The sequence below is a fragment of the Sinocyclocheilus anshuiensis genome, unplaced genomic scaffold, assembly GCF_001515605.1.
Source record: "Sinocyclocheilus anshuiensis isolate Anshui unplaced genomic scaffold, SAMN03320099.WGS_v1.1 scaffold1231, whole genome shotgun sequence".
Classification (NCBI taxonomy): Eukaryota; Metazoa; Chordata; class Actinopteri; order Cypriniformes; family Cyprinidae; genus Sinocyclocheilus; species Sinocyclocheilus anshuiensis.
Window position 1 is genome coordinate 1,426,835 of NW_015536698.1, and position 7,407 is coordinate 1,434,241.

Here is a 7,407-nt window from a genome sequence, read left to right on the forward strand (position 1 = left end):
TCACTGGCCACAATTATTAGCACCCCTTGAAATTCTTATGAAGAAAATATAAAGTATATTCCCATTCTTATTTACATTTTTAGCACAGCAGGGTGACTACAAACATGAAATTGTCAAGTCATGACTTCCTCTTTCACAGGAGTATAAATATGAGGTAACACAAAGACCAAATTTGCTTAATCATTCATCAGAATAAGTAAAACCAAAGAATATAGTTCTGATGTGCAGAAGAAGACTGTTGAGCCTCACAAAATAAAAAGGGGCTGTAAGAAAACAGCTAAATAGCTAAAGCATCAAGCTAACAAATTCCCATTTCCACCATCAGGGCAATACTTAGGAAGTTCCAATCAACTGGTGATGTTATGAATCTACCTGGAAGAGGACGCGTGTCTATATCAGCACAGTGAGGAGGACAGTTTAAGTGGACAAAGACTCTCCAAGGATCACAGCTGGAAAATTGCAGAAATTCTTGGGATCGGAAAACCTTTGAAATATCAGACAGTACCTACATCACCCTCATTTGGGGGAATTTCCCCTGCTCACGTTCAAAAACAAACTCCAGCATATTCATATTCTAGTCACTACTGGAGCTTCTAATGGGATTGGTTTCAATGGTCAGATAAAACAGAGCTTTTTAGCTCTCATGAGATGGGTTTAAAGGGATACACAAGGATAAAAAGTACCCCACGTCCACGTTTAAATATACTGCTTGATCTTTAATGTTGTGGGCTTATTTTTCTGCCGGAGGTCCTGGACATGTTGTTCAGATACATGGCATCATGGATTCTATCCACTGATCTATAATAGAGAACTGGATTGCTCATGACGTCATAAAAGTGAAGCTGCCGCGCCGCCATATTGGTATCCCCTAGTATTCCCATACATTCTATTGAATTAATAGGAAATCGTACGATTTTAATGAGAAAACATCACCTAACGAGTATCCCTGTACATACAACGCAAACCTCCTGAGCATGTAAATGGTTATTTGTTTAATGTCGGGAATTTCCCCTGCATAAAAGTTATGTGTCCTATACATTACCGCAGCGAATATCAGATGAACATGATGATCATCAGACGGACAAATCCACAACATATGCATTTCAAATGACAAAGTGCTCATGAAATCTGAATAAAGATGTATGCTTTTTATTTATGCGTTAATTCATCTTACGTTCACGGTTTATGTAATTATGTTGTTTTTTATTCATACAGTAGGGTAACTGTAAATGTTTTTCTAACAATGATTTCATTAACAGCATTCAGTTTTTAGCAGTTAATGATTTAAAGGTCGGTTAAATTAATAATGAATTAAACATACATATTACTCCTGGAAACTAAAATGCCAAGATGTGCCATCTTGAGGAGTCTGAAATAGATATTGCTCCCTCAGGACATAAAATAATGCATGCATCATAACTTATTCAGAGAAATAACACTGTCTGCGTATGCTAAGCACTTAAAGACATGAAGCTTTATTTCCAAGATGAAGCGGTAAGCTTTGAATTTCAATACAATATAGAACAATACAGTAACAGGCTTGTATTGTAATATGTATTGTATATCCGAATCAATTTCAGATACCAGATATATATTCATGTTTAATATTTCCTGCATAATTACGTACATAAAGAAATATATTTGTGTTGGATCAGTCACATGTGTTGGCAGTGTGTAGCTGACACACCCACCTTAACGATTTCAATATATCGCTTATCCTGCCCGAAAAGACCATAAACATTGCAGCTAACATCTGAAGTAAAAATTAATTTACATACACATATCTTAAAAACTAATCCTGTGTGACTGATACGCTTCAAATCGGGTGATTTTAGGTCAGTGTTTTGGCTGTCAGTCAATAAAGCTCTCAGCCGGTAGGGAATAGTAAGATGGCGGTTCGAACACTTCCAGTGCTTCACCGCTGAATGGCAGTTTAGAACACGATGAGCGATCCAGTCATATATAGATAGATAGATAGATAGATAGATAGATAGACAGATAGATAGATAGATGATTCTGTCACATGTCACATACCAAAAAAAAATGAAACCTGACTGCTCTGCTAGAAATCGCATAATGGACCATGATTGGATCTTGGATCTTCACAATGATCCAAAACAAACATCAAAATCAACACAAAAATGGGTCACTGATCACAAAATGAAGGTTTCGCCATGGCCATCCTAGTCCCCTGACATGAACCCTTTAGAAAATGAGTGTGGTGAACTGAAGAAAAGAAGCACCAACATGGACCTGGGAATTTAAAGGATCTGGGGAGATTCTGTATGGAAGAATGTTCACTGATCTCTCCCTAGGTGTTCTCCACAATCATCAAGCATTATAGGAGAAGACTCAGAGCTGTTATCTTGGCAAATGGAGGTTACAAAAAGTATTGAATAAAAGCAGTGATGATAATTGGGGCCACTGTGTCTTAGAGGGAAGACGTATTTCGTAATGAGATCCCCCTCACCCATTTTCCACCCATTTTGTCTTCTTTGCTCATATTTACTAAGGGGGCTAATAATTCTGACCACAACTGTACATATTAGCTTTCGTACCTTTATTTTTGAGAGTGTATTGGGCAACATCACTTACATTTCAATACTTTTCATTTTCTTGGGAATATTTTAAAATATTTAGCAATTTCACAAAATGCTGAACAAATGAATGAAATGAGGAACAAAGACCTTTAAAAATATCACTGAAAGACTTAAAGACAGTGACAGTATTTCTTAGGGCAGCAGGATACTCATTAGATGCAGGTTCAGTTTCTGGTTACTCCACTTAAGGACACCTGATAATAAATCCAGCTTGGACCATGTAAAACCGCACGCAGACACAAGGTGTCACTGTAGGTATGAGAAAGCAAGAGAAGTTTATTAGAAAAAGCATTAGTGACACAATTAATCATTTTTGTAATAATAAGTGGTCTTGTGATGCAGATATCATCGGTAACACTTTAGAATAATGGTCCGTTGTTAACGGTTGTTAAAGTAACTATGCAGGAAGTAATAGGTAGTACTACATTAACACTTAACTTAATACTATTAACTAATAGAGAAGCAAGATTAACTAAGCAGTAAGTAGTAGCAAATTTAGGACAAAGGTAGTTACTTATTAGATATTTGATAATTACTAAAAAAATATATCCTCATTGAGAACTACTTGCGAACTATGACCAATTAATAAAGAATAACCAATTAATTACTAATCACAACAGTAACGTCTTAAAAGTGAACAATTGGGTTCTTTGTGGAAACTAATTTATGAATATGATATCCCCCAAATAAGTCGGCTACAGGTTGAAATTGTGACTACTGCTCTTACCAAAGGATGGATGTTCTCTGTTTATTTCAAACAAAAACATAAAATAATAATACAAATAATTCATTTAAAAATGTTAATAATTAGGAAGGGATTGAATTAGTTCACAATTATGAGCTCTAGTTTGTGTCAGTTCAGTATGTCTCCGACTCCAAAAGACCTATACCTTTAGTCACAGCAGGGTGACTACAAACATGAAATTGTCAAGTCATGACTTCCTCTTTCACAGGAGTATAAATATGAGGTAACACAAAGACCAAATTTGCTTAATCATTCATCAGAATAAGTAAAACCAAAGAATATAGTTCTGATGTGCAGAAGAAGACTGTTGAGCCTCACAAAATAAAAAGGGGCTGTAAGAAAACAGCTAAATAGCTAAAGCATCAAGCTAACAAATTCCCATTTCCACCATCAGGGCAATACTTAGGAAGTTCCAATCAACTGGTGATGTTATGAATCTACCTGGAAGAGGACGCGTGTCTATATCAGCACAGTGAGGAGGACAGTTTAAGTGGACAAAGACTCTCCAAGGATCACAGCTGGAAAATTGCAGAAATTCTTGGGATCGGAAAACCTTTGAAATATCAGACAGTACCTACATCACCCTCATTTGGGGGAATTTCCCCTGCTCACGTTCAAAAACAAACTCCAGCATATTCATATTCTAGTCACTACTGGAGCTTCTAATGGGATTGGTTTCAATGGTCAGATAAAACAGAGCTTTTTAGCTCTCATGAGATGGGTTTAAAGGGATACACAAGGATAAAAAGTACCCCACGTCCACGTTTAAATATACTGCTTGATCTTTAATGTTGTGGGCTTATTTTTCTGCCGGAGGTCCTGGACATGTTGTTCAGATACATGGCATCATGGATTCTATCCACTGATCTATAATAGAGAACTGGATTGCTCATGACGTCATAAAAGTGAAGCTGCCGCGCCGCCATATTGGTATCCCCTAGTATTCCCATACATTCTATTGAATTAATAGGAAATCGTACGATTTTAATGAGAAAACATCACCTAACGAGTATCCCTGTACATACAACGCAAACCTCCTGAGCATGTAAATGGTTATTTGTTTAATGTCGGGAATTTCCCCTGCATAAAAGTTATGTGTCCTATACATTACCGCAGCGAATATCAGATGAACATGATGATCATCAGACGGACAAATCCACAACATATGCATTTCAAATGACAAAGTGCTCATGAAATCTGAATAAAGATGTATGCTTTTTATTTATGCGTTAATTCATCTTACGTTCACGGTTTATGTAATTATGTTGTTTTTTATTCATACAGTAGGGTAACTGTAAATGTTTTTCTAACAATGATTTCATTAACAGCATTCAGTTTTTAGCAGTTAATGATTTAAAGGTCGGTTAAATTAATAATGAATTAAACATACATATTACTCCTGGAAACTAAAATGCCAAGATGTGCCATCTTGAGGAGTCTGAAATAGATATTGCTCCCTCAGGACATAAAATAATGCATGCATCATAACTTATTCAGAGAAATAACACTGTCTGCGTATGCTAAGCACTTAAAGACATGAAGCTTTATTTCCAAGATGAAGCGGTAAGCTTTGAATTTCAATACAATATAGAACAATACAGTAACAGGCTTGTATTGTAATATGTATTGTATATCCGAATCAATTTCAGATACCAGATATATATTCATGTTTAATATTTCCTGCATAATTACGTACATAAAGAAATATATTTGTGTTGGATCAGTCACATGTGTTGGCAGTGTGTAGCTGACACACCCACCTTAACGATTTCAATATATCGCTTATCCTGCCCGAAAAGACCATAAACATTGCAGCTAACATCTGAAGTAAAAATTAATTTACATACACATATCTTAAAAACTAATCCTGTGTGACTGATACGCTTCAAATCGGGTGATTTTAGGTCAGTGTTTTGGCTGTCAGTCAATAAAGCTCTCAGCCGGTAGGGAATAGTAAGATGGCGGTTCGAACACTTCCAGTGCTTCACCGCTGAATGGCAGTTTAGAACACGATGAGCGATCCAGTCATATATAGATAGATAGATAGATAGATAGATAGATAGACAGATAGATAGATAGATGATTCTGTCACATACCAACAGATAAAAAAAAATGAAACCTGACTGCTCTGCTAGAAATCGCATAATGGACCATGATTGGATCTTCCAACAGGACAATGATCCAAAACAAACATCAAAATCAACACAAAAATGGGTCACTGATCACAAAATGAAGGTTTCGCCATGGCCATCCTAGTCCCCTGACATGAACCCTTTAGAAAATGAGTGTGGTGAACTGAAGAAAAGAAGCACCAACATGGACCTGGGAATTTAAAGGATCTGGGGAGATTCTGTATGGAAGAATGTTCACTGATCTCTCTCTAGGTGTTCTCCACAATCATCAAGCATTATAGGAGAAGACTCAGAGCTGTTATCTTGGCAAATGGAGGTTACAAAAAGTATTGAATAAAAGCAGTGATGATAATTGGGGCCACTGTGTCTTAGAGGGAAGACGTATTTCGTAATGAGATCCCCCTCACCCATTTTCCACCCATTTTGTCTTCTTTGCTCATATTTACTAAGGGGGCTAATAATTCTGACCACAACTGTACATATTAGCTTTCGTACCTTTATTTTTGAGAGTGTATTGGGCAACATCACTTACATTTCAATACTTTTCATTTTCTTGGGAATATTTTAAAATATTTAGCAATTTCACAAAATGCTGAACAAATGAATGAAATGAGGAACAAAGACCTTTAAAAATATCACTGAAAGACTTAAAGACAGTGACAGTATTTCTTAGGGCAGCAGGATACTCATTAGATGCAGGTTCAGTTTCTGGTTACTCCACTTAAGGACACCTGATAATAAATCCAGCTTGGACCATGTAAAACCGCACGCAGACACAAGGTGTCACTGTAGGTATGAGAAAGCAAGAGAAGTTTATTAGAAAAAGCATTAGTGACACAATTAATCATTTTTGTAATAATAAGTGGTCTTGTGATGCAGATATCATCGGTAACACTTTAGAATAATGGTCCGTTGTTAACGGTTGTTAAAGTAACTATGCAGGAAGTAATAGGTAGTACTACATTAACACTTAACTTAATACTATTAACTAATAGAGAAGCAAGATTAACTAAGCAGTAAGTAGTAGCAAATTTAGGACAAAGGTAGTTACTTATTAGATATTTGATAATTACTAAAAAAATATATCCTCATTGAGAACTACTTGCGAACTATGACCAATTAATAAAGAATAACCAATTAATTACTAATCACAACAGTAACGTCTTAAAAGTGAACAATTGGGTTCTTTGTGGAAACTAATTTATGAATATGATATCCCCCAAATAAGTCGGCTACAGGTTGAAATTGTGACTACTGCTCTTACCAAAGGATGGATGTTCTCTGTTTATTTCAAACAAAAACATAAAATAATAATACAAATAATTCATTTAAAAATGTTAATAATTATGAAGGACTTTTCTTGAATATAAATAATGATGTTCTCTTGACAAAAACAATTCACATCCTTAATGAAGGCATCGACTGCATTTATATTGTGTTAAGCACAAAACCGCATATTCCAGATTACAGTGTCTGGTAAAATATCACTAGTGCCTCACACAAATGTATGTGTCAGATATAAAATATATTAAATAACTTATTACATTACTTAGTAATTACTGAGTGGTTAAGATGTTTTTCACTTTAAAATAATGGTCCACATCACTAGTAGTTCCTTAGTAGCACTTTAGCTTTAAAGTGAAAAATACATTAGCCTCTCACTAATTACTCAAGCATTACCTTGTCAGCCTGCAGGAACTACTAGTGATCTGGACCATTATTTTAAAGTGAAAAACACGTTAACCCCTCAGTAATTACTCACAAGTAAATCAATAAGTTATTTAACATATTGTATATCTGACATACTGTACAGTAAAGCATTTGTGTGAAGCACTAGTGATATTTTACCAGTAGGTCTTTTGGAGTGGGATACATTGATACTGAACTGACACGCACGAAGCAGAGATCATAATTACTAATTCAATCATGA